This window comes from Gracilinanus agilis, chromosome 4 (assembly GCF_016433145.1).
Source record: "Gracilinanus agilis isolate LMUSP501 chromosome 4, AgileGrace, whole genome shotgun sequence".
Taxonomy (NCBI): domain Eukaryota; kingdom Metazoa; phylum Chordata; class Mammalia; order Didelphimorphia; family Didelphidae; genus Gracilinanus; species Gracilinanus agilis.
The window spans coordinates 224,436,884-224,462,418 of record NC_058133.1 but is presented as its reverse complement, the minus strand read 5'-3'; the positions used below and the strand labels follow the sequence as shown (position 1 = coordinate 224,462,418).

General features: G+C 39.9%; 2 pseudogenes; both read left to right on the top strand.

Annotated features, from left to right (window-relative positions):
* Nucleotides 1–8,711: 8,711 nt before the first annotated feature.
* LOC123246231 lies at nt 8,712–9,944 on the top strand (annotated as a pseudogene).
* A 5,601-nt stretch (nt 9,945–15,545) lies between these two features.
* On the top strand, nt 15,546–20,311 carry LOC123246230 (annotated as a pseudogene).
* Nucleotides 20,312–25,535: the final 5,224 nt, after the last annotated feature.

The window sequence follows — 25,535 nt, the reverse complement described above, 5'->3', positions numbered from 1 at the left end:
CACCAACAGATACCACAATTTGTTCAGTCATTCCCCAATCGATGGACACCCCTCCATTTTCCATTTTCTTGCCACCACAAAGAGTGTGGCTATATATATTTTTATACATGTCTTTTTCCTTATTATCTCTTTGGGGTACAAACCCAGCAGTGGTATGGCTGGATCAAAGGGCAGGCAGTCCTGCCCTTTGGGCATAGTTCCAAATTGACCTCCAGAATGGTTGGATCAATTCACAACTCCACCAGCAATGCATTAGTGTCCAAATTTTGCCACATCCCCTCCAACATTTATCGCTTTCCTTTGCTGCCATATTAGCCAGTCGGCTAGGTGTAAGGGAGGTTGTCAAGTTGATTTGTCCCTTGAGTCAGTCCTCTTTTTCTTCATTCCTATAGTCATGTTCTAATGATATGAGTAATGCTGATTGGGATCTCATCCAAGGAATTGATTGGCAGCTCAAAATGATTCCATTTCAAGGAAGTAAGCTTTAATGTAAGAGAATATAGTAACAGAGTGGCTAGTCTAATAAGTAAGTAAAGTAAGCAAAGATAAAGAAACAAAATTAAAGGGTAAGAGTGGGTAGGGGTTCTCAGGAATGCTTTTTTAAAATCTAGATTAGTTATTAAGGAAGGAGTCATTTGTTTGGGCAGTTGTTGCCCTGCTGTTTCCAAGGAACTGATTGACGTCACTTTACCCATGGTCCATTTGGTCTGTGTAGCTTTACTCATGATTCACTCTATTTGCTGACTTGATGAGGGCAAAGCAAACCACAATGTAAATGGAGTGCTAATGACATGTTAAATACCCTGGGGCAACTTAAGGTCAAATTTTTCACTTTTCTGTGCAGATTCTAAGAAAGGCAGTGAATGCAGAAACTGAGCATTGTTTGAACCCAGTTTTGAGTGACTAACTGAACCACCACTGCTTGCTATCTATTCAGGGACCTCAACTAAGGACCTAGGTTATGTCAAAAGAATGATATGAATTGTGAATCTAAGCAACTCAAATGTTTTATCTGAAAGTTGGCCCCATACTAATCAACTAGTTATTGTTTCCATGTTCTTTCAATTGTTTACAACTGTATGAGTTAAATTAGGAGTTTGACAGAATAAGAGAGCAGCTTTGAACTCTTTTTAGGTTTTTTTTAAAATTTAGAATATTTTCCCATGGCTACATGATTCAAGTTCTTTCCTATCTCTCCTCCCTCCCTCCCCCATAGCCAACGAGTAATTCCACTGGATTTTACATGTCATTGATCAAGACCATATTATTAATATTTGCATTAGGGTGATTGCTTAGAGTCTAAATTCCCAATCATATCCCCATTGACCCATGTGATCAAGCAGTTGTTTTTCTTCTGTGTTTCTACTCCCACAGTTCTTTCTCTGGATGTGTAAGGGGGAAAAGAGGGTTTTTGGTTGGGTAAATAATATTAAAAGGTTTGGTCACCAGAGAATTGAATAATTATCAATTCCCAATTAAGAATAACCTGAAGTCAAAATGACTTTTATGGAAGTTTATTTACAAATGAGAAGAGAGTGCGAAATTAAGAAATTTAGAGAGAGGATAAGGTAAGATAATTAACTTGACAAACTAAATAATTCACTTAGGTCCCTGTTTTAACCCAAGCAGACCTAACTAGTCCTCAATTGGAAAAAGAGCAAGCCTTGAGCCAAGGGCCAAGGCCCCAAGGCCCCAGAGGCGTATGAAGCAAAAGCTTTAGTTACAGAGTCTCTTTTGAAAGGGAAGTTCCTTAAGAGAAGTTCAGAAAGATTCAGTCTTTACACTCACCACATGGAATTCCAAAGGAAAGATTTAAGAACAGTTGTCTCACCAGCTCCAGACCTCCTCCAAGTCCCAGGTACGAACCAGAAGCACCTTCAGGTCCCATTCATGAACCAGAAGAGAGCCCTCAGCTCACTGAACTCTCTTTTTAAAGGGACCTCTTTTGCATCACTTCCTGTGCCTTCCTCTTAGATTACGTGTCCAATTACAACAGATGCTTTTGTTTAGACTGTTCAGGAGGGAGTCAGTAAATTCTGATTTGTTACTCACTCTAGCACACGTGGGTTACGGACCTCCCAACTTGGGAGTTAAATGGAGATGTTTTCACCTTTGGTGATTAAGTCTAAAAATGGGCAGGGTAGATTTAATCTCATTATCACAGATGGAAATATATGGAATTTTTTTTTCTCTTAAGTCTCTTAGAATTGTCCTGGATCATTGCATTGCTGCTAGTAGAGAAGTCCATTACATTCAATTTTACCACAGTGTATCAGTCTCTGTGTATATGGTTCTCCTGGTTCTGCTCCTCTTACTCTGCATCAATTCCTGGAGGTCATTCCAGTTCACATGGAATTCCTCCAGTTCGTTATTCCTTTGAGCACAATAGTATTCCATCACCAACAGATACCACAATTTGTTTAGCCATTCCCCAATCGAAGGGCATCCCCTCATTTTTCCAATTTTTTGCCACTACAAAGAGCACAGCTATAAGTATTTTTGTACAAGTCTTTTTCCTTATTATCTTTTTTGGTATATAATCCAGGCAGTGGTATGGCTGGATCAAAAGGCAGACAGTCTTTTAAAGCCCTTTTAGCAAAGTTCCAAATTGCCATCCAGAATGGTTGGATCAATTCACAACTCCACCATTAGTGTCCAAATTTTGCCACATCCCCTCCAACATTTATTACTTTCCTTTGCTGTCATTTTAGCCAATCTGATAGGTGTGAGGTGATACCTCAGAGTTGTTTTGATTTGCACTTCTCTAATTATAAGATATTTAGAACACTTTTTCATGTGCTTATTGATAGTTTTGATTTCTTTATCTGAAAATTGCCTATTCATGTTCCTTGCCCATTTATCAATTGGGGAATGGCTTCATTTTTTTGTACAATTGATTTAGCTTCTTATAAATTTGAGTAATTAGACCTTTTTCAGAGGTTTTTGTTATAAGGATTTTTTCCCAATTTGTTGCTTCCCTTCTTATTTTGATTGCATTGGTTTTGTTTGTACAAAACCTTTTTAATTTAATGTAATCAAAATTATTTATTTTACTTTTTGTAAAATTTTCTATCTCTTGCTTGGCCTTAAAATATTTCCTTTTCCATATATCTGACAGGTAAACTATTCTATTTTCAACTAATTTACTTATAGTTTCCTTCTTTATATTCAAGTCATTTGCTCATTCTGAATTTATCTTGGTGTAGGGTATGAGATGTTGATCTAAACCTCATCTCACCCATATTGTTTTCCTATTTTCCCAACAGTTTTTATCAAATAGTGGATTTTTGTCCCCAAAGCTGGGCTCTTTGGGTTTATCATATACTGTCTTGCTATGGTTATTTTCCCCAATTCTATTCCACTGATCTTCCCTTCTGTCTCTTAACCAGTACCAAATTATTTTGTTGACCACTGCTTTATAATACAGTTTTAGATCTGGTACTACTCCCCTATTCTTCACAATTTTTTTTCATTATTTCCCTTCATATTCTTGATCTTTGTTCTTCCAAATGAAGTGTTTATACTTTTTTATAATTCAGTAAAAATGTTTCTTGTTGTTTGATAGGTATGGCACTGAATAAGTAAATTAATTTAGGTAGGATTGTCATTTTTATTATGTTAGCTTGTCCTACCCATGAGCAATTAATGCTTTTCCAATTGTTTAGATCTAGTTTTAATTGAGTGGAAAGTGTTTTGTAACAATTTTAATTTAATAAGAATATAGTAAAAGGAAGGAAATATAGGAAATAGAGAGAGAAATTGCCTAACTAACTACCCTATAACTACCTATACCTGCTATTAGAGAAAGTCCAACTGATCACCCTTCAGCTCAGCTTATCAGGCAGAATCAATCAAGAAGTATATATTTATCTCTCTCCCAATCACCAACACACACCACCAGAAACCAGCTCCCAATGACCAACTACCAAGGACCCATAAAAAAGGTCCAAAAAGGCCCTCTCATTCTTCCCACTGTCCTTTTATAGCTCCTTTTTACATCACTTCCCGTCTCTCTGGTTTCTACTTCCTTTCACTGTGTTTTGGTATATCTTTACACATCTTTATAGTAAAAGGACCTCTAGGTCCCCAGTTAAATTAGAGAAAGGGATTAAGAATTCCCTTTAACATAACTATTTGGCAGGGTTTATAGGGCATTTCAGCCCACATCTCTGTCAGGAAGACTCTAATAACTCTCAACTATATCATTGCAATAATTAAAAAATATTTTTGCCTTCCACATGTTTCTCCTTCTTCCAGTCTATAAATGGCTCTTTCTTGATGCTAGGGTAAAATTCAAACTTCTCCATTTGACTTTTGAAAGTCTTCACTTTCTGTCTGGCTACAGCCTTCCTTTCCAAGCATATCATTTTCTTTCACTCTCTCAAAATATCGCAATACACCTGCCTTCTTCCATTCCTGGAATATACTCCCAATCCTCGCCTACTTTCCTTGGAGAAATTGAAAGGAATACTGACTATAATAATTAGTTGGATTTACTCATCCCTCCATTTTTTTCCAGGGATTTGTGATATGTAACAATAATCCTTTACCATTATAAGCTAAGCTTGAGAAATGGGGACCTGACTATTCCAACTGAACCTAGCCTGGGAACAATCTTAGGAACTTTTCCAGATAAAACAATGTTATCTTGACTAGGAGAAATTTCAGAGACTTTTCAGATAAAACAACTGTTATCAACCTGTTTTCCCAGGACTCGAAACCCATTCCAAGAATTAATTGTCAAGCCCACTCTATGAATTTATTGTCACATCCTTCCCCCTTTATGGGTTAAAAATTAAAGTTGGACTAAATATAAGAGAATGTGGTTGCTGAAATTAATGTATCTCAAGTCAAATGACGTTTTAGCAGCTTTATTTACAAACTAGAGGGAAAGAGTAAAGTAGAGAAATGAGAAAGTGGTTAGAGAAGGTAGCTATCCTATCACACTAGATAATTACTATGGCCTGGTTTGTACTAGGCAGGGCTCTTTAACCCTCCACCTCAGCTGGAGGGCCATTTAGCTGGAGGACTCAGTGGTGAATAACCCGCGGCCTCCTCCAGGCAATTAATCTCTCTAGAAGTCAGGAAAGGAGTCAGTCTTTTCCCTCATCCACATGGTAGTCCAAAGGGAAGATCCAAGAACAGTCTTACCAGAAGCAGTCTAAGTTTCTAAGTTGGAGCTCCTCCAACGCCAAGTTCAAAGGAGAAAGTCCATTTGGACAGGAAGTTCAGGGTTTTTATAGTGCTTTTTCCACATCACTGCCTATCCTTTTCTTCACTTTACAGGGACCAATTGCCATCTATAATTTTGCTTAGGACTGTCGGTCATTTATTTCTGAGTTGTCACCCACTTTAGCACATGGGTTGCGGAGCTCTCCCACTTAGGCATTTAGTAGGGTGTATATGCTTCTGGTGATTAAATTTAAAAGTAGACAAGGGAAAGTTAATCCTATCTTCACACCCCTAAACTATGGTAGTCTTCTTTGAACAATAAAAGCTAGCTAGTCCAGTATCTGGTAGGCTCCTTTCTCTAGGAGATGAGTTCCTGTTCACATGCTATTCTACTGAGAACAATATAGTAAACCTCTCCCTCTGGTTCTGGTGTCTCTCTCACTCAGTTTGACTCCAGTCTGGGGCCAGACACCTAGGAAGATAGCAGGTTGACACCTTCAAGGCTCAGATCAAATGCCACTTGCAAATCCCAATTCTTCCCATTCCACCCAGTTTTTCTTTCTAGAAATTTCATTGCACATATTTTATGTTTAATTTTCTATAAACCTATGATCCCCTCTCCCAGTAGACTATAAGCTTCTTGAGGACCATTTCTTTTTTGTCCTTGCCTCTCTCACACCTAGCATAGAGTAGGTACTTAATAATTATGCTTTATTTAATTAAATTAAACCTTCAGTCCCCTATTTTCTCACTCTATGGTTAGGACTCCCCTGAGAAGGGGAACAAATACAGGCCTGCTGAAGAGGCAGATCTCTGAAATTCTGACACATTCCATTTTCACCTCAAAGACATAAACCCCCAAATATATGCTATTATAATAAGGACTTATACTTCCCCTGGAAATAATAGACCACCCAAAATCTCTTGCTGTTCAGGAATTTCCCTTCTTTTTCTAGAAGGCCAGGTTTAAAGAATTCCCACCATTTGGCCATGTGGCTCTCCTTTCTGCTTGAAATCATAAGCAACTGCTCCATATCTTGGTTACTGCTTTTCTAGAACATTGTCATTCAGGGTCCAGGAGATTTCCATATTTCACCAGTGGCCCTGGCTGATGTCATCTCTTGGACCAAAAAGGTGCTGTTATTAGGGATGAGGGTGAGGTGATCAATTGGTTCTTGGGGTAGGGTAGAGTATCTTTAGCTCCCTGGGGACCAAAGTTCACTCAGAGGTTTCTTATGTTCCAGTACTCTGAATCCATCTAAACAAGGAAAAGGAGACTTACCGTGGAAATTGCCCCTTTTGATTAGGCCCAGCAAAATGAGGTGACTCCGTCCCAGGTTCTTACTAACCAACAAATTCATCCCCAGTCAACACAGAAAGTAGAAGTCCACTAGTTTATTCCTAATTAAGTGAGATTTAATTGCTCATCTTAAATCAGATGTAATTGACTTTACAAGTGCCTATAAGTCATTCCCCACATCCTCCCTGGGAAAAATAATCTTGGTCCCAAACTTGCCTTGTAACCTCAACAGGTTGATAGGGAATTCTTAGCTCACTCCACTACACAGGATATTTCTTCCACAGATATTTGTCCTGATAAAAACACAGATCCACTAAACATCAGAACTGATTATTGCAAATATTTATCTGAAGAGCTGGACTGTTTGTTATCCCACTACATCTTTTCAGCCTTGCCAAAACATTGTTTTCAATAGTTTCCTAGCTGGCTTGCCAAATGGCATTAGGAAACTATATTAGGTTGATTTTGGGGATAGGATGAGATGGATGTAATTGGGCCAGTAGCAAGATATCACACTGTGAGTTGAAGGTCAACAGTTAACTCTGACCAGGACAGAGCCTGGTCTGAGATCTACACCCAGACCACTCAGTAAATAAAAAAGTATTTTAATTTAATAGGGAAAGGCTAAAAGGGGAATAGGATAACCCTGATGCTAATTTCCACTACCTAAAGTCCCCCAAATTTAAATGTCTCCTCATAGTCTTCAAAGAGATGTTGGTCTACTCTAATCCCTCTCCTCTCTCACCTAAAAATCCCAGTCCTTGCTTTAGCTAACCTGCATTAAACGCTCTTAGTTAGTATTGAGGTAGAGGTCTGTGGAAAGCTTGGCAGGGCCCAGGGAAAGGTCCCAGATCCAAAAAAAGTTTCTTCTGCTTACTGACAGCTTGATGTTGTTACAGGAGAATGACAGTCTCTTAAGATCTTCTTCAAGGACACACAACACAAGGACAGCACACAGGCAGAAAAAAGGAAAGGATCAAACCCTCAAGACTTGACATCTACTCCCTCCAGGTTCATATACAGAGAGAGCCAGACCCCCAACAGTCTCTGAGTTTTAGCTTAACCTTCTTCTGCAGCATTCCGGAATCTTTTTCCAGTTGGTCTCATGCCTCTGTCCTTTGCAAACCTACAACCTTATCTCTTCCTTATAAAAGTCTTCAGCCTCTTAGCAGAGACACTTGCTCATTCCAGGGTGGCTGGGTCACTGATGTGAGGAAAGAGCAGTGGGAAGAGCTAGAGGAAAGGCTGCATGTTAAGTGGCAGCCCCATCAGTGGAGAGCTAGCAGCCCCATGTATGAAAAGGGATTGCTGACTGCCTGGCTACCTGTCTGTCTCCCTCTCAGGACCTTTGCTTACCGAGAGCAAGTTTGTTAGTTGAGGATGGGGAAAGAGTCCATTTATTGATCACTTTCTTTCTTCAGGCCTTATACTTTCTCAACCTATTGCTACACTGGACAACTTTAATCACCCTTCATCTTAGACACTCCATCCTCTGGGTTTTCAGGATACTGATCTCTCCTGGTTCTCTACTTGTCTAACCACTTCTCAGTCTTCTTTACTGACTTCATATCACTTTCCTACCTTATAATGGTGGATATTTCCCAAAGTTCTGACCTTTCCTTTCCTATCCTGTCCTCTCTCTATTGGTGAACTCATCCGCTCCCATAGGTTTAATTATCAGCACCACCTCCTGAATGAAGCCTTTCTGGATCTCCCCCAATGGCTTGTAAGTTCATCTAAGGTAAGTGGGGGGGGGGTGTCACTTAGCAATTTGCTCTCGTTCCAGTGGTAGGTTCAGTGAATGATTCCCAGTTTTCCCAAAGGCTACCCCTCATTAGCATGAACGGGGGTGCAGAGCTGAGGGAGGAAGGCAAAGGCTGAAAGCTCAGCTTGAGAGACTGCCAAAGTGGTCTTCTTCACAATGCCATCAGAGAGAGCTTTCTGGCTTCTCTGTCTGCTCATTGGATCATCCTCAGAAACCCCAGGGACAGAGAGAAAAGGTAAGAAGGATGAAAGGTGGCGCGTCCTGAGAAAGAGGGAGACAGAGGCAAGGAGTTCTGAGGAGCTGAAGGACCGGCAGGCTCTCTTGAGGCTTTTTTTTCCGGGAGAATGAAGCCCAGCCTGTGTCCAGTGTGTTTTCCCCTGGCAGCCTCTTAGGAGAGAGACGCTCGCTCGTTCCAGGCTGTCCGCGGCACTGATGTGAGGAGAGAGCAGTGGGAAGAGCTAGAGGAAAGGCTGCATGTTAAGTGGCGGCCCCATCAGCGGAGGGCCAGCAGCCCCGTGTTTGAAAAGGGATCGCCGACTGCCTGGCTGCCTAGCTGCCTCCCTCTCGAGACCTTTGCACAGGGTAGGCGCCCAGAATGCAAACGCAGGACTGGCATTCCAGGCGGGTCGCAGTGGCCCTGCGGGAGCTGTCCGCAATTGGCTCTCAGCTGAGCTCTCAGGCTGTGACTTGGTGGGGGAGCGTGTGTGTTCCTCGAGAATGGGATGCTCTAGTTATGCCTCCAGGGAAGCCTCCCGAGAGGTGCCTGTGGGTTCAGGCTGCAGCTGGTGCATTCTACTGTAAATTAATTACTGTAGAAAGAAATTACTGTAAATTCCAGGGAAAGTGGAGACGAATCCCTGGGAAGGTCTTAGAAGACTTGTTAAAGCTCCCCTAGCTGTGGAAATGACCCACAGATTTATCCTTTACTTTTCCTACTTTAGATATTTTCCTCCTTTAGCCTTAGGTCTCAAACCTTTGAGACCGAAGCTAGGACTTTAACAAGTGGGGAAGCCTCCCTTGAAGCTAAACCTCTGCCCTGAGATCAACCTCTAGATAGAGAAAAGAGTCCTGGTCTCCTGGCATTGCTCCTCAAGGAGCTAACCACCATCTTTCTGGGGCACCTAGGCTACAGCCTGAGTTAAAAGCCCTGTGATACATGAAGAGGCTTTATAAAGCATATGCCACCAAAGGAGGAATTCCTAAGTCTGACAGAAGTCACTTCTAAGCACTGATTGGTCATATCATGTGGCCAGTACCAACAGCCCTTTTGGGGCCAAGTCACAGTAATTCTTCCATCAATGGATCTGCTGTTCAACCTGGACTGTATTACTGCCTCTGAACATTTGCTCAAGTCTGTTTTGCTCTACTCTTCGAAAAATCCAGTTTCTTTTTCTTTCACTGCTAGGAGTATGTACCACCTCATTGTAAAGAAACTTGAATATTCCAGCCCATTTTGTTTCAGATCTCCACACTCCTACACTTTTAATTTACAGTTTGAATTTAGAAAAAATCACAAAGTGGATTGAAATAGATGGGACCACTTTGCTTCAGCCTCTAGTTTCCTCCAATAAGAGAAATATCTTCATAGCTGTGAAATTCACTTGTCTCAAAAATCAACAGAATCCAGCTTAGGATGAGTTATTTGACATGGCCATATTTATGACCCCATCACTATTATTATATCTGAATGACACAAGCAGGGGTTAAGTAGAAAGGGAAGGGAGCAGAGTCAGGAGAGATCTGAAAACATCTTCACTCTTCCCATTGGTCTCCGAGAAGACCAGAGATCCATCTCTCCTTAAAATCACATTTCATGGATGAGATGAAAATACAGGATGTTGGCAATAAAGGGAGGCAGAAGCAGTTTCTAGGGAAAAGGTGTTTTTGTTTTCCTTTGGATGTTTCCTTTGATTCCATGTCTCCTGGAAAAATAGCTTCTGTAACCACACAGGGCAATCGACTTTAGATTATTTTTCCACATGGAAATTGAATGAGTTTAGGAGCATTTAACCCAAATATTAATCTCTCCCATGACAACAGATGGTGATAGTTGAGCCTGAGGCTTTATTCAGCTGTGCCTGGCAAAAATATTTAACATATTGAGTCAAAATTGACTCCTTTGGAAAACAAGAGATAAAATCGGCTATTATTGCTGGAGAAAGGTGATTTTTAAAGAGATGATCAAGGTTGCAAAGGAAAGTTTGCAAAAGGGTCCTGTACCCTTTTGAAATGCTTCAAAATAAAGGAATGAGAATGTCCCCAAAAAAGTCCAAAAATAAAAGGAAGAGGAAAGAGAAGAAAGAAAAAGAAACACAAGAAGAAACAACAACAGAAAGAAGGAAAGAAAGAAAGAAAGAAAGAAAGAAAGAAAGAAAGAAAGAAAGAAAGAAAGAAAGAAAGAAAGAAAGAAAGAGAAGAGAAGGAAGGAAGGAAGGAAGAAAGGAAGGAAGGAAAGAAGAAGGAAAGGAAGAAGGAAAGAAAGATAAAGAAAGTTAAAGAAAATTCCTGTTCCTGTGCCTGTTACATCGTAGTCTCTTAGGTTAGTGGGAAGGAGGACAAGATGATTAGCCTCAGAGCTGGCCTATTCTCTGCCTACCAACCACCCATTCACAAGATCTGGTGAAAACCAATTAATTTTTTGGTGTTTACTTCATACCACTGAAGGCCCTTTTTTCTCAATCCCTGAAAAAAGGGAGAGGAGAATGTAAACATGGCCAAGACAAGATGTATAGGTCTTTTTTTAGTTTGAAAGTTTATGAATAAGAGAGATACAAAAATCCTAATAAAGATCCCTTTATGGAGCATTGAGGAGAACAGGATCAATAGAGATGGGAAATCCAAATACCTCTGGTTATTAGAGGATATTTAAACAATTAGTTTGCTGTCCATCCAAAGCAGGAGATTTTCCCAATTCCTATCCCCATCCCATGGCATTCATTCATTGGGCATTCTGGATAAACTGTCATTTAAGTAAGAGGCAGATGTTTTAGATGTATTGAAGAAGGGACCCAAAGAATTGAGATTTTTTCATCAAAAAGGTCAGAAAACAACTCCCAGAGACAAATGTCTGGAACAACCCAATATCCCTGGTTATGGAAGGCTGCAGGGTTGGAAAGTTTCATTCAGCCATTAAAAAAACAACTGTTGGGTGTTTTGTAATTTTTTCTACCCACAGATATGCAAATGATAAGCAAAATATCCAAGCCATAAAGAAAGATAAGTTTATTATGGGAGGGCTGGTCCCACAACAAAGCTTGACACCTGGTCATGACCAGAGGACCCAGAGCATTGTGAGAGACCTTCTTTTATCCCCCAAAGCATTAGACAACTTCTATACCAGTACAAAAATAGTCCAGGTCAGTGACAAAAATAAATGTGGATTGATTGAAGTAATCTGGAAATACTTCTCATGGGTAGATAAAGTCATTTGACAATGGTTTAAGAATCACTTGTTGGAAAGGGGGGAATGGATATACCTGGGGTGATAATGCACAAGATAAGAGTTGGGGGAGGAGGGGTGTCGGGCAGTACCCAGTTCTGAACTAAAGGTCAGGCATCCGGATGTATAATGGATCACAAGTTAGCCTGATATAGCAACTTTGGGGTGCCTGATACAGAAACTTTGAAGGATGGGACCTACTTCAAGGCAAAAGCAAAACCCTAATACTTATACCAGAATATTCATAAAAGCCTGCTAAAATCATGACTTATGCTATCTTAGAATTACAATTATGATTATCTCAAGACTACTCTAACCTTAAAATCTAATCTTCATAGAAGAGGGAAGGGGGATTTTTCTCTCACATGGGCACTAAGGGAGATACAACTTTTAGATAAGATGGAGTCTCTGCTTTCATGGTACTTAGGTTCTAGGAATGAGGGTTGAAAATCAACAACTAAAGGAAAACTAAAGGATTATACAAGACAGAGCATAATGCATATGTGATAACTGCATAGAAGGTTCAGGTCAATCAATATGCACTTATTAATTGCAACAGGAAGGACAAAAAAACAATGAAATAGATACCACCCCCAAGGAGCTTATAGTCTATATAGGAAGGTGGGGTTATGGGGGAGGAATAAATACTATTTGAGGTCTGAGAGAGAAAATGTCATTCCTGATTTGTAGGCACTGAGGGAAGAGAATTTCAGGGAAACTTGCTTTGCCTTTTAAGCAGTTAAGGGAAAAAATCCCAGGCATTGGTTCATAGATCTAAAGCTAGATGGGAACTTAGAGGTCATCTAGCCCAATACCCTCATTTAATAGATGATGGAACTGAAGTCCAGGAAAGTCAAGGTCACACAGCAAGTGAGCATCAGAAGTAGGACTTGATCCACTGACTCTAGAACCTACTGTGTTCTACCTACCTTCTGCTTCTTCACAGTATACAGTATAAAGATGGTACAGAAGAGGTACTTGTTTGGGAGTTATGAGTATAGTTTGGTTTAGGGGGAGCAGTAAACCTGCCTCAGAATTTTGGCTTTTTCTCCTCTCTGACACCTTTCTCTATTCTAGCTGACTCTCTCGGGCCTCTCTCTTCTCCTTGTAGAGACTTTAGGTTCTCTTTCTGCACCACAGATTCTTAGTTCTCTATTCTGTTGTATAAACTCTTGCTTCTCTTTATTAGGACAGATTGACTTTCAGTTCTTGGTTCTCGTTCTTCTCTAGCCAAGGCTCTTATTCTCAGTTCTCTCTTTTCCCCAGCACAGACACTGTTTTTGGTTCACTCATTTATAACAGACCTTCAAAATTCTAAGTTCTTTCTGTTCTCAGCTCAGCCTATTTTTGGTTCTATCTTCTCCAGTGGCCTCATTAGCATAGTCCCCTACTTCTTTCTTTTTTTCAAGCATAGTCTCTATATTCTGAGTTTTCTCTTCTTCACCACAGACTTTATGTTCTAGGTTCTGTTTTCTCCAGTGGTCTCTTGGTTCTCTCTGTTCCCTAGCATAATCCCTCAGGTTTCTCCAGGATGGCCTCTCTATTTTGGGTTCTCTATTCTCCAGCATACCTTCTCTGTTTTCCATTCCCTCTTCTTTAGCCCAGACTGGTTTTTGTTTCTCTCTTCTCCAGTAGTATCTCGATTCTTTCTTCACACAGATTCTCTCCTCATGTCCAGTGGAGAAGCCCCAGGCTCAGGAGGAATGAAAGAACAAGTTGAGGAAGGCCAGATTCTGACCTTGGATGGAGCACAGCCCCAACTCTTACAAGGCCACAGCCTTGGAACTGAGAAACCCATGGCCATCTCATGGGGTAGCTGCACCATAGGACAACAGCATCAACAAGCACCTCCTGTTAGGGTATGGGACTTAACACTCTGTGAAGGACCAGTGCCCACTCCATTTTAGTAAGACGTGGGGAATGGACTAGATGGGATCCTAAGTCCCATCCAGCTTCTAGGTTAAGATCAAGGTCATATGGCTTCATCTTAGTTATTTCCTTTCCTAGAGGCTAAAAAGAAAAAAAAAAAAAGAACTCAACTGAACCTGCTGAATTGACTATAAAAAAGTTTTGCCTAAATCCTGTGTCCTGAAGAACTGAATTTGTAAGAAGGTACTTCACTCTCAGAGGATCTCCCTAAACAAGATTAGCTGATAGAATCTAATCTTGGGTACCCTTTCTGTCTTCTTAGTTTCTGGTATTGTATCTAGGCTCCCAGGTATCCTGGCCTCTGGCTATGTCATCTATCCCAAAACATTCTGTAGTCCTTCCTTTCTTATACTCCCTAAAGTATCTCCAGTTCTACAGTTCAATGTAAATTTCCAGTAATTACATTAATTACTGTTAGTCTTTCCTGAGACTTTGTCATCCCAGGGCTGAGTTGACTCTGTGGTATCTGTGATCATTTGTCTCCCTTGTCCCGATTAAGGACTTGTTCTAATGTAACTATTCTAGTAGTTCTGTTTTTTTTAAAGTTGACAGTTGTCCAATCTATCAAATGTCCAATCCCTAGTAGTTTTCTGTACCTTGCTGCTCTTCTATGGCTGAGAATGATAATTTTCTTTTTCAGCCTTATCTACTGTCAAAGAAGCAATCTATAAAGTCTTCCCCCTTTTCTTCCAAATAGCTGCATTATTAAGAGCCTAGAGATGCTTAAAAATTCATGTTTTTCACTATTGTAGCAAACCAATTCCCCCTAAATGCTGTTAAAACTATTGGAACCTGGTAGGATTTGTTTTTGAAGCATCATTTTCAATCTAGTTAAGACCCAGATGGTAACTTTTCAGAATCAAATGCAAACAGAATGGCAGTTTGAGAAATAGAATGATTACGATAATGCTATGATTAAAAATGATGAGAGTCGAGATCATAAGGGAGAATAGTATTTTAATAAAAGCCATGCTGATAGAGATAAACTGACCACGCGCCTGTAAGAAAAAACCTATTCCAACCTCACCTCAGCCATTTACTCTCCTCGAGCTCAGGTAACTAAAGAGGAAGTTCCAAGTCACTTCCCCCTAATTTCAAACAGTCCCTCACCTTGAATACATCATCCAAAACCGGAAACCCATGAAACCCGTTGGACCACGGGAAATGTAGTTTTAAGGACCCCCACAGGTCCACAGAAGTTTGTCAAATACTATATTGAGGTTCAATCCTTCCAAATAGAACCCCAGGTGATTTTAACTAACACAATAATAAGATTTGTATAGTGCTTTACATGTATTATATCCACACCTCAAGAACCTTGTAAGGTAGCTGGTAATATTAGCCCCACTTGATAGATGAGAAAACTTAGTGACTTGCTTCAGGTCACACAGCAAATGGAGAGTCTCCTTCACTACTTGGCTGTCTAGAATTGTATTCACCTTTGTTTTTAGAATCTTCCTCATCTCTCTTTTTAGATTCTTTAGATACTTTTAGGCAAGATAGTAATTAGCATTTACATGTAAGAGCATGCAAAATGAGGAGGCAGCATGGCTCAATAGAAAGGGCTTTGATCTAAGAATCAGAGGACCTTGTTCAAATCTGCTTCTTCTTATTTAAACCCTTCCCTTCCATCTTAGAATCAATACTGTGTATTGGTTCCAAGGCAGAAGAGTGGTAAGAATTAGGCAATGGGGGTTAAGTGATTTACCCAGGGTCACACAGCTAGGAAGTGTCTGAGGCCAAATTCGAACCCAGGACCTCCCATCTCTAGCCTGGCTCTCAATCCACTGATCCACCTAGCTACCCCTAAATCTACTTCTGATATATGTCACCTGTGGACAAGTCACTTACATTCCTATACACATATACGTACTTCAGCAAATCACTTGCATTTCCCAGACCTCAGATTCCTCATCTGTAAAATGAGGAAGTTGGAATAGATGGCATCAGAGATCCTTTCCAGACGTAGAGCTGGAATCTACATGATCTCGATTGAGGCTCACCTCAACCCTGTGAGGTAGATACTATGTGAAGTGGAAATTGAGGGGGACCTTGAAAACTACAAAGTGCTCCCTTTTTAACCATTATTAAAAATGACTAGGAATGAATGCTGGAGGAGATGTGGCAAAACTGGGACATTAATGCATTGCTGGTGGAGTTGTGAACTGATCCAACCATTCTGGCTGGCAATTTGGAACTATGCTCAAAGGGCTATAAAAGAATGCCTGCCCTTTGATCCAGCCATACCATTGTTGGGTTTGTACCCCAAAGAGATCATAAATAAACAGACTTGTATGAAAATATTTATAGCTGTGCTTTTTGTGGTGGCAAAAAACTGGAAAAGGAGGGTATGCCCTTCAATTGGGAAATGGCTGAACAAATTATGGTATATGCTGGTGATGGAATACTATTGTGCTAAAAGGAATAATAAACTAGAGGAGTTCCAGGCGAACTGGAGAGACCTCTAGGAACTGATGCAGAGCGAAAGGAGCAGAGCCAGAAGAACATTGTACACAGAGACTGATATACTGTGGTAAAATCGAATGTAATGGACTTCTATACCAGCAGCAATGCAATGACACAGGACAGCTTTGAGGGATGTATGGTAAAGAATGCTACCCACATTCAGAGGAAGGACTGCAGGAGAGGAAACATATAAGAAAAACAACTGCTTGAACGCATGGGTCGGGGTGGACATGATTGAGAGTGTGGACTCGAAACTACCACACCAATGCAACTACCAACAATTTGGAAATAGGTCTTGATCACGCACACATGACAAAACCAGTGGCCATGGGTGGGGGGATTGCAGGGGGTGAAGGGGAAAGTAGGAGCATGAATCATGTAACCATGTTAAAAATGAATATTAATAAATGTTAAAAAAAAAAGTTTTGAAGTGAGAAAAATAATTTGTGCCTCTCAAAAAAATGACTAGGGAAAACCTGTGTTAATGGAATTAGCTCTAGCCCATTCATAGTCAAAACTCTACCTACCCGAGATGATGTCATCCCCACCTCCCTTAGTGGGGAGGGGGATGGAGTTACCCACATATGACAATAAGTAACAAATCAAGAACAAGGGACTGCCCTTTGGGCAGTCCAAATCAGTGTAGAGGCTGCCATTTGTCCACTTGAATTAGAGGTGGACCCACGGGAAGTGACAAAAGACACTATCTCTTAAAGTATGTTGGTTACTTCCTGCTAAGGAAGTTCCCGCTTGGAACTTGGCACTGAAGGATCTCGGAGGAGACCTCAGGCAGCTTCTACTCTGAATTGTCACGTGGGTAAGTTAGACTGACTTCCTTGGGCCTACATTGGCGTTTCCAAATTCTACCTTAAGTAGGCTCTAGCCTATCTGATTGCTAGGTCTTGTGGCTTGTAGCCTCATTTATTTAGCCTTCTAACCTTCTCTCTCCCTCTCTCTATTTCCCTACCTTTTACCTTCCTAATTGTAAATAAACTACCTTAAACCAGATCCTGACTTAGGTCTATTTTAATTTCGGAATCAATCTGAATTGTTGATTCCTGGCTGCCACACTTTAATTATTTACCTATAAAATATCTAAAATCTTACAAACCATCACTTAAAATGGGGGTTGAGGGTGTGCTGTCTCAAGCCATTGACCCAAGACAAAAAGCCTGCCTGCTCCTGCCCTCATCCCCCATTTATAGGGGAAATGCAGGGCACTTCCTCAAGTCAATGACCCAAGACAATGGCCCCAAAATTCACAGAAAAATCTCTTATTTATAGGAGAATCCTGATACAATCAAACCTCCCTGAAGGGATTTTTTTTTTTTACATTTTTTTACAATAGTTGGAGACAGAATGTTGAATAGCTTTAAAATGGACACAGTTAAACTAATTAACATCTTCAAGAAATTGGAGAATAGCTTCCCAGTGGGCACATTCAAGCATTTTAACATTTTAAAGAAATGATCTGGAAATCGGAGACAGGCTTTAATTTTAAAGAATAAAGGACAGGAGTATTATACAAAGAGAGGGGAGAGGTTAGGACTGGATTACCTGGGTGGGGCTGAAGTCTAACCTTTGGACTTTGGACTACCTGGAAGAAGCCTCAGATATAATGGAAGAGACTTGTATGACAAAAAGGATACTCAAGATTGGTACCAAAGATTTGGTACTTCTGGATCTAAGAAGGGTCCAGCCTGGGATGCCTGCCTGCCTCGGGCAAATTCCCAGACAAACTCAAAAGACTCCATTCAAAACATTTTGTCCTACCCAAGTGATGGCAAACCTATGACACGTGTGTCAGTGTTGACACGCATAGCCATTTTTGACATGTAGTCGCATGCTGAGGATGAAACATTTGCTGTAGTGTAGTGTAGACACGCTGTGCACTAAGGATAACAATTCTACCTACATTAACTTACCTATTTGGGTTTATTAAATACAGTTATATGTTATAATTATACATTTTTGTTATTTAAACTATAAATATCGTGAAATTATGGGTTTTTTCTTGAAGTGACACAACACCCAAGTTATGCTCATTTTTTTTGGCGAATTTTGACACACCAAGCTCAAAAGTTTGCCCATCATTGCTGGGAGAAGGATGAAGTAATCTTGTCTTATAGGGAGCTTGAGAAGGAATGGATTGGGGTGGGGGGCTGGTTTTTACTAATTTTTTGGAGACATTAAAAGCGCTTAATAACTTGAGAATAACACACTAATTTCTCACTCCACACAATACTACCAGGTATTTTCCCTCTTCTGCAGAATAGGAAACTGAGGCTTAGGAGAGTTAGGAGACTTGCTCAGTCAGTGTGAGAGGAGGGATTCAGCCCTAAGTGTTCCTGACTCCATACTCTTCTAGGAAAGGAAATTGAATGCTTAATCAGAGACTCCCCAAGACTGGCCAGTCTTCCAGCAGAATTAAAGGGAGAAGGGAGGCAGCTGTCATAACTCAGCCAGTTGAGCCCATGGCAAAATCTGGGATTTCGAGAAGAAATTAGTTCTGTGCTTTCCTTTTCCTCCTTCACACTCTTTTTTTTTTTTTTAAATCTTGAAAGTAGCAGTGAATGGTGTTAAATTATAAAAAACACAGAACTATTAAATAGCCATAAAGCCACTCTTTAATCAAGGGAAAGGGGGAACAGGGCTACTTGACCTCTTATGCAGAGCTGCGCCTTATGCAGAATCCAGGATTGAACACTGCTTCGCTCTGCTCCCTGACCCCCTGGGAAGAGAGGACTCCAAGGAACAAAGGAAATTGGGGAACTTATATACCATTTGGGAAGATCCAGGGGCTGGGAAAGATGATTGACATTATACTGGTAAGGATGGGATTTACAATCAAGCTTGGGAAAGGAATCATAGCTAGAGGCTAGGGTGTAAGGGAAGGGGCTACTTACAATGGATACTAAAGGATGGTCCCTACCCAGGTGTGCCTTCCTGGGAAAGGGTCTTTTATACAATGGAGAAGACTACCTGAGACAAAAAGGTATTTAGCATTTACCCTAGGGTCCATTATTTAGTCTACAACTGCTAGCCTGAGATTCCCTTCAGGGTGGATTCTCAGGGGAGCAGGGAACAAGCACAAGCTTTGGGGGTCTCCAGCCTACAAGCTATTTCTAAAACTTGGGGTTCATCAGATCTCACTAAGCCACAAATTTAGGGTCTCTAGATTCCACATCGACAATGGAATTATCCATGACATAGAAGTGCTTGGTGAAGGCGTCCAGCTGGTCTCTCTGCTGGTCAACAGTCACGGGCTGGATAAGACTAACCGCCTCTATGTCACCCCAGACGGCTTCTTTTTCCGAGTTCACGTGCTCGCATTGGATTCCTCCAGCTGCAATAAGACATATCCAGATTTTAAATTTGGTAACTAAGCTCTCCCAAAGGTGACCTTGTGTCTCTGTGTGCCTCACTTCACTCCAGGGTTGAATAGTTGGAAAGGGAGAGGCTTCAGGCTCTTCTTTCTGTGGCGTCCACTGAGCGCAGCCCATGGTTGATGTTGGAAGTCCCTTCACGTAAACCCACATGTAGGACTTAGAGGGTCACCCGGGAGAGCTTCAGAGCCTTGTCCAGTGGTCATACAGCTTTTAAATGGCCAGAGTTGGATCTGAACAACCGCATCCCCTGACTCCAAGGCCTGCAGCCTATTATAGACCCCCAAACTTCCTGTTTTCTCTCCTGCTTTTTGGTTCCTGAAAAACGGGCAGTTTCTTCATAAAAGCCATTGTACTTGAGAGCTTGTGTCATTAAAGCTGCACAGATGTTTCTTTCCTCATCGTTGGGATGAGAATTACGAATCCAGATGAGAAACAGCATCATTGTTAGGACAAGGAACATCTATATCTCTGGGATGGTCCAGAATTGCATTTTAAGCAGGTCTTTTACTTTTGAAGTCTTCACAGACTAGAGAACCCCACAAATATCATACCAATCCGTCATCCCGTTATGAGCTTCTTTTCCAACATCTCCTTCTCTTCCCCCCCCCCCCCCCCCACACCATCTGCTTGGCTGACCCTTGCCCTGACTCTCTGATATTCTGGTTCTCTTTCAGGCAGCAGGTAACATCTACCACAAGAGACGGCAGCTCTCCACAGCTTTGCTGCGGGTCTTACAAGGGTGCCTGAGGCCTGGAGATGGATTGCTCAGGAGTAGCAGCAGTTATGTGAAAAGATTTAACCGCAAAAGGGATGAGAAAATCCAAAGGGCAGCTCATACCAAGTGTATCTGAAGCCCCTTCCAAAGCTCATCAGAGGCCTTGGTTCTGTTGGGGTTCAGGGACTCCAAGGACATCTACCTTCACTCAGCCTAGCCTTCCACTAGCCTGGGGCCCCCACTACTTCCTTGGGAAGTCTTTGAGTTCAGCCCTTATGAGCCAGTTATGGATTCCTTCCAGTATTCCTGATCCTGAGGATGTTATTTGTAAAGGTGCTAAATGCCTCTAAAAGTTTCTAAATTCAACTGCAGATATTCCAATATAGTCATTCAGAGCTGGGCTTATTCTGTTAATAGGTTACAGCTTCATATTCACTTTATTTTTTAAATTCACTTCATTATTTTTTTTAATTTAAACATTTATTAATATTCATTTTTAACATGGTTACATGATTCATGCTCCTACTTTCCCCTTCACCCCCCGCACTTTCCCCACCCATGGCCAATGCACATTTCCACTGGTTTTGTCATGTGTCCTTGATCAAGACCTATTTCCAAATTGTTGGTAGTTGCATTGGTGTGGTAGTTTCGAGTCCACATCCCCAATTATGTCCACCCCAACCCATGTTTTCAAGTAGTTGTTTTTCTTATATGTTTCCTCTCCTGCAGTCCTTCCTCTGAATGTGGGTAGCATTCTTTACCATAAATCCCTCAGAGCTGTCCTGTGTCATTGCATTGTTGCTGGTACAGAAGTCCATTACATTCGATTTTACCACAGTATATCAGTCTCTGTGTACAATGTTCTTCTGGCTCTGCTCCTATCGCTCTGCATCAGTTTCTGGAGGTCTTTTCAGTTCACCTGGAACTCCTCTAGTTTATTATTCCTTTTAGCACAATAGTATTCCATCACCAGCATATACCATAATTTGTTCAGCCATTCCCCAATTGAAGGACATACCCTCCTTTTCCAGTTTTTTGCCACCACAAAAAGCACAGCTATAAATATTTTCGTACAAGTCTGTTTATTTATGATCTCTTTGGGGTACAAACCCAACAATGGTATGGCTGCAGGCATTCTTTTATAGCCCTTTGAGCATAGTTCCAAATTGCCAGCCAGAATGGTTGGATCAGTTCACAACTCCACCAGCAATGCATTAATGTCCCAATTTTGCCACGTCCCCTCCAGCATTCATTACTCTCGCCTTCTTTCATTTTAGCCAATCTGCTAGGTGTGAGGTGATACCTCAGAGTTGTTTTGATTTGAATTTCTCTATTTATTAGTGATTTAGAACACTTTCTCATGTGCTTATTGATACTTTCGATTTCTTTACCTGAAAATTGCCCATTCATGTCTCTTGCCCATTTATCAATTGGGGAATGGCTTGATTTTTTAATACAATTTATTTAACTCCTTGTATATTTGAGTAATTAGACCCCTTTCAGAGTTTTTTGTTATAAAGATTTTTTTCCCAATTTGTTGTTTCCCTTCTGATTTTGACTACATTTTTTTTGTTTGTACAAAAGCTTTTTAGTTTAATATAATCAAAACCATTTAATTTACATTTTGTAATTTTCTCTAACTCTTGCATGGTTTTAAAGTCTTTCCTTTCCCAGAGATCTGACAAGTATACTATTCTGTGTTCACTTAACTTATTTATAGTTTCCCTCTTTATATTCAAGTCATTCACCCATTCTGTATTTATCTTGGTGTAGGGTGTGAGATGTTGATCTAAACCTAATCTCTCCCATATTGTTTTCCAAATTTCCCAGCAGTTTTTGTCAAATAGTGGATTCATGTCCCAAAAGTTGGGCTCTTTGGGTTTATCATACACTGTCTTGCTGACGTCATTAACCCCAAGTCTATTCCATTGATCCTCCCTTCTATCTCTTAGCCAGTACCATATTGTTTTGATGACTGCTGCTTTATAGTATAGTTTAATATCTGATACTGCTAGGCCCCCTTCCTTCACACTTTTTTTCATTATTTCCCTTGATATTCTTGATCTTTTATTATTCCAAATGAAATTTGTTATAGTTTTTCCTAATTTAGTAAAGAAGTTTTTTGGTAATTTGATAGGTATGGCACTAAAAAGGTAAATTAATTTGGGTAGAATGGTCATTTTTATTATGTTAGCTCGTCCTACCCATGAGTAATCAATGGCTTTCCAATTTTATTTGTTTGGAAAGTGTTTTGTAGTTGTTTTCATATAATTGCTGTGTTTGTTTTGGTAGATAGATTCCTAAGTATTTTATATTGTCTAGGGTGATTTTAAATGGTGTTTCTCTTTCTACTTCTTGTTGCTCTAATGTGTTGGAAATGTATAGAAATGCTGATGATTTATGTGCATTTATTTTGTATCCTGAAACTTTGCTAAAGTTGTTGATTATTTCTACAAGCTTCTTAGTTGATTCTCTAGGATTTTTTAAGTAGACCATCATATCATCTGCAAAGAGTGATAGCTTAGTCTCCTCCTTGCCTATTTTGATACCTTCAATTTCTTTTTCTTCTCTAATTGCTACTGCTAGTGTTTCTAGTACTATGTTGAATAATAGAGGTGATAATGGGCATCCTTGTTTTACTCCTGATCTTATTGGGAAGGCTTCTAATTTATCCCCATTGCATATGATGCTTGTTGATGGTTTTAGGGATATACTGCTTATTATTTTTAGGAAAGATCCTTCTATTCCTATACTTTCCAGTGTTTTCAATAGGAATGGGTGCTTTTGTCAAAGGTATTTTGTCAAAGGGTTTTTCAGTATCTATTGAAATAATCATGTGATTTTTGTTTGTTAGATTGTTGATATGGTCAATTATGTGGATGGTTTTCCTAATGTTTAACCATCCTTGCATTCCTGGTATAAATCCCACCTGGCCATGGTGGATGATCCTCTTGGTCACTTGGTAGAGTCTCTTTCCTAGTATTCTAGTTAAGATTGTTGATTCTATGTTCATTAGTCTGTAGTTTTCTTTCTCTGTTTTTGATCTCCCTGGCTTTGGAATCAGTACCATATTTGTGTCATAAAAGGAATTTGGTAGGGCTCCTTCTTTGCTTATCATATCAAATAATTTGTATAGTATTGGGATTAGTTGCTCATTGAATGTCTAATAGAATTCACTTGTGAATCCATCAGGCCCTGGCGATTTTTTCTTAGGGAGTTTTTTGATGGCTTGTTCAATTTCTTTTTCTGATATGGGATTATTTAGGTATTCTATTTCTTCTGCTGTTAATCTAGGCAATTTATGTTTTTGTAAATATTCATCCATAACTCCTAGATTGCTGTATTTATTGCTAAATAATTGGGCAAAATAGTTTTTAATGATTACCTTAATTTCCCCTTCATTAGAGGTGAGGTCTCCCTTTTCATCTTTGATACTGTCAATTTGGTTTTCTTCTTTCCTTTATTTTATTAGATTGACCAGTCCTTTGTCTATTTTATCTGTTTTTTCAAAATACCAGCTTCTAGTCTTATTTATTAATTCAATAGTTCTTTTACTTTCGATTTTATTAATTTCTCCCTTGGTTTTTAGTATTTCTAATTTAGTTTTCATCTGGGGATTTTTAATTTGCTCACTTTCTAATTTTTTGAGTTGCATGCCCAATTCATTGATCTCTGCCCTCCTTAATTTGTTAATATATGCACTCAAGGATATAAATTTCCCCCTGAGTACTGCCTTGGCCGCATCCCACAGAGTTTGGTAGGATGTCTCATCATTGTCATTTTCTTCAATGAAATTGTTGATTGTTTCTATGATTCCTTCTTTGACAAATTGGTTTTGGAGAATCATATTATTTAATTTCCAATTAGTTTTTGATTTTCCTGTCCAGGTGCCCTTACTAATTATTATTTTTATTGCATTATGATCTGAGAAGGTTACATTTATTATCTCTGCTCTTTTGCATTTGTTTGCAATGATTCTATGCCCTATTACATGGTCAATCTTTGTGAATGTACCATGTGCAGCTGAAAAGAAGGTGTATTCCTTTTTGTCCCTATTTATTTTTCTCCACATATCAATTAAATCTAATTTTTCTAGGACTTCATTCACCTCTCTTACCTCTTTCTTATTTATTTTTTGGTTTGATTTATCTAGATCTGAAAGAGGAATATTTGGATCTCCCACTATTATGGTTTTACTATCTATTTCCTTCTTGAGCTCCGCCAGTTTCTCCTTTATGAATTTGGATGCTATGCCACTTGGTGTGTACATATTGAGCAGTTATTTCCTCATTGTTTATACTGCCTTTAATCAGGATGTAATGACCTTCCCTGTCTTTTTTAATCATATCTATTTTTACTTTGGCTTTGTCAGAAATCATAATAGCTGTTCCTGCCTTCTTTTTCTCATTTGATGCCCAAAAGATTTTGCTCAAGCCCTGAACCTTAAACTTGTGTATGTCCACCTGCCTCATATGTGTTTTTGTAGAGAACATATGGGAGGATTTTGGTTTCTAATCCACTCTGCTATTTGCTTCTGTTTTATGAGTGAGTTCATCCTATTCACATTCAGAGTTATAATTATAAGTTGTGCATTCGCTGACATTTTCGTATCCTCCCCTATTCCTACCCCTTCTTCTTAAACTATTTCCTTTTAAACCAGTGGTTTGCTATTAAACCGCTATCCCTTATCCCCTCCCTTGATTAACTTCCCTTTCTACCCCTCCCTTATTATTCCCCGCTTTTTGTTTTTAAAGGCCTAATGAATTCCCTCCCCCTTCTTCTCCCCTCCCTTTTTTGACCTCCCCACTCCCCTGCTCCCCTTAGTTTATCCCTTCTGACTTTCTCAGTAGGGTTAGATAAGAGTTTTATATCCCACTGGATAGTATAGCTACTCTTCCCTCTCCGGGTTGATTACACTGAGAGTAAGGTTTGATTATTACCTCTTAATGCTCTCTTCATCTCCTTCTTATAATAGTATTTGTCCCCTCTCCTTCCCATGCCCTCTTTGTGTGTAATAGAATATCCTATTTTTCTTATTCTCTCAAGTTTCTCTTGGTGTCCCCTGTTATTCACCCCCCTCTTTCCCACCCGCCATATCATCTTAGACCACTTAGTATTCCACCCTCTCCCTGTGAATTATTCTTCTGATTACTATAATAGTGAATACTATAATAGTGAATAGAGTTCACTACAGAGAATTATACATAGCATTTCTCCACATAGGAATACAGATAATTAGATCTTACTGAGGCCCTTAAAAAGGCAAATTTAAAAATTATGAGTTTTCTTTCTTTCCCCCTCTGTTTCTTATTTACCTTTTCATGTTTCTCTCGATTTTTGTGGTTGGATATCAAACTTTC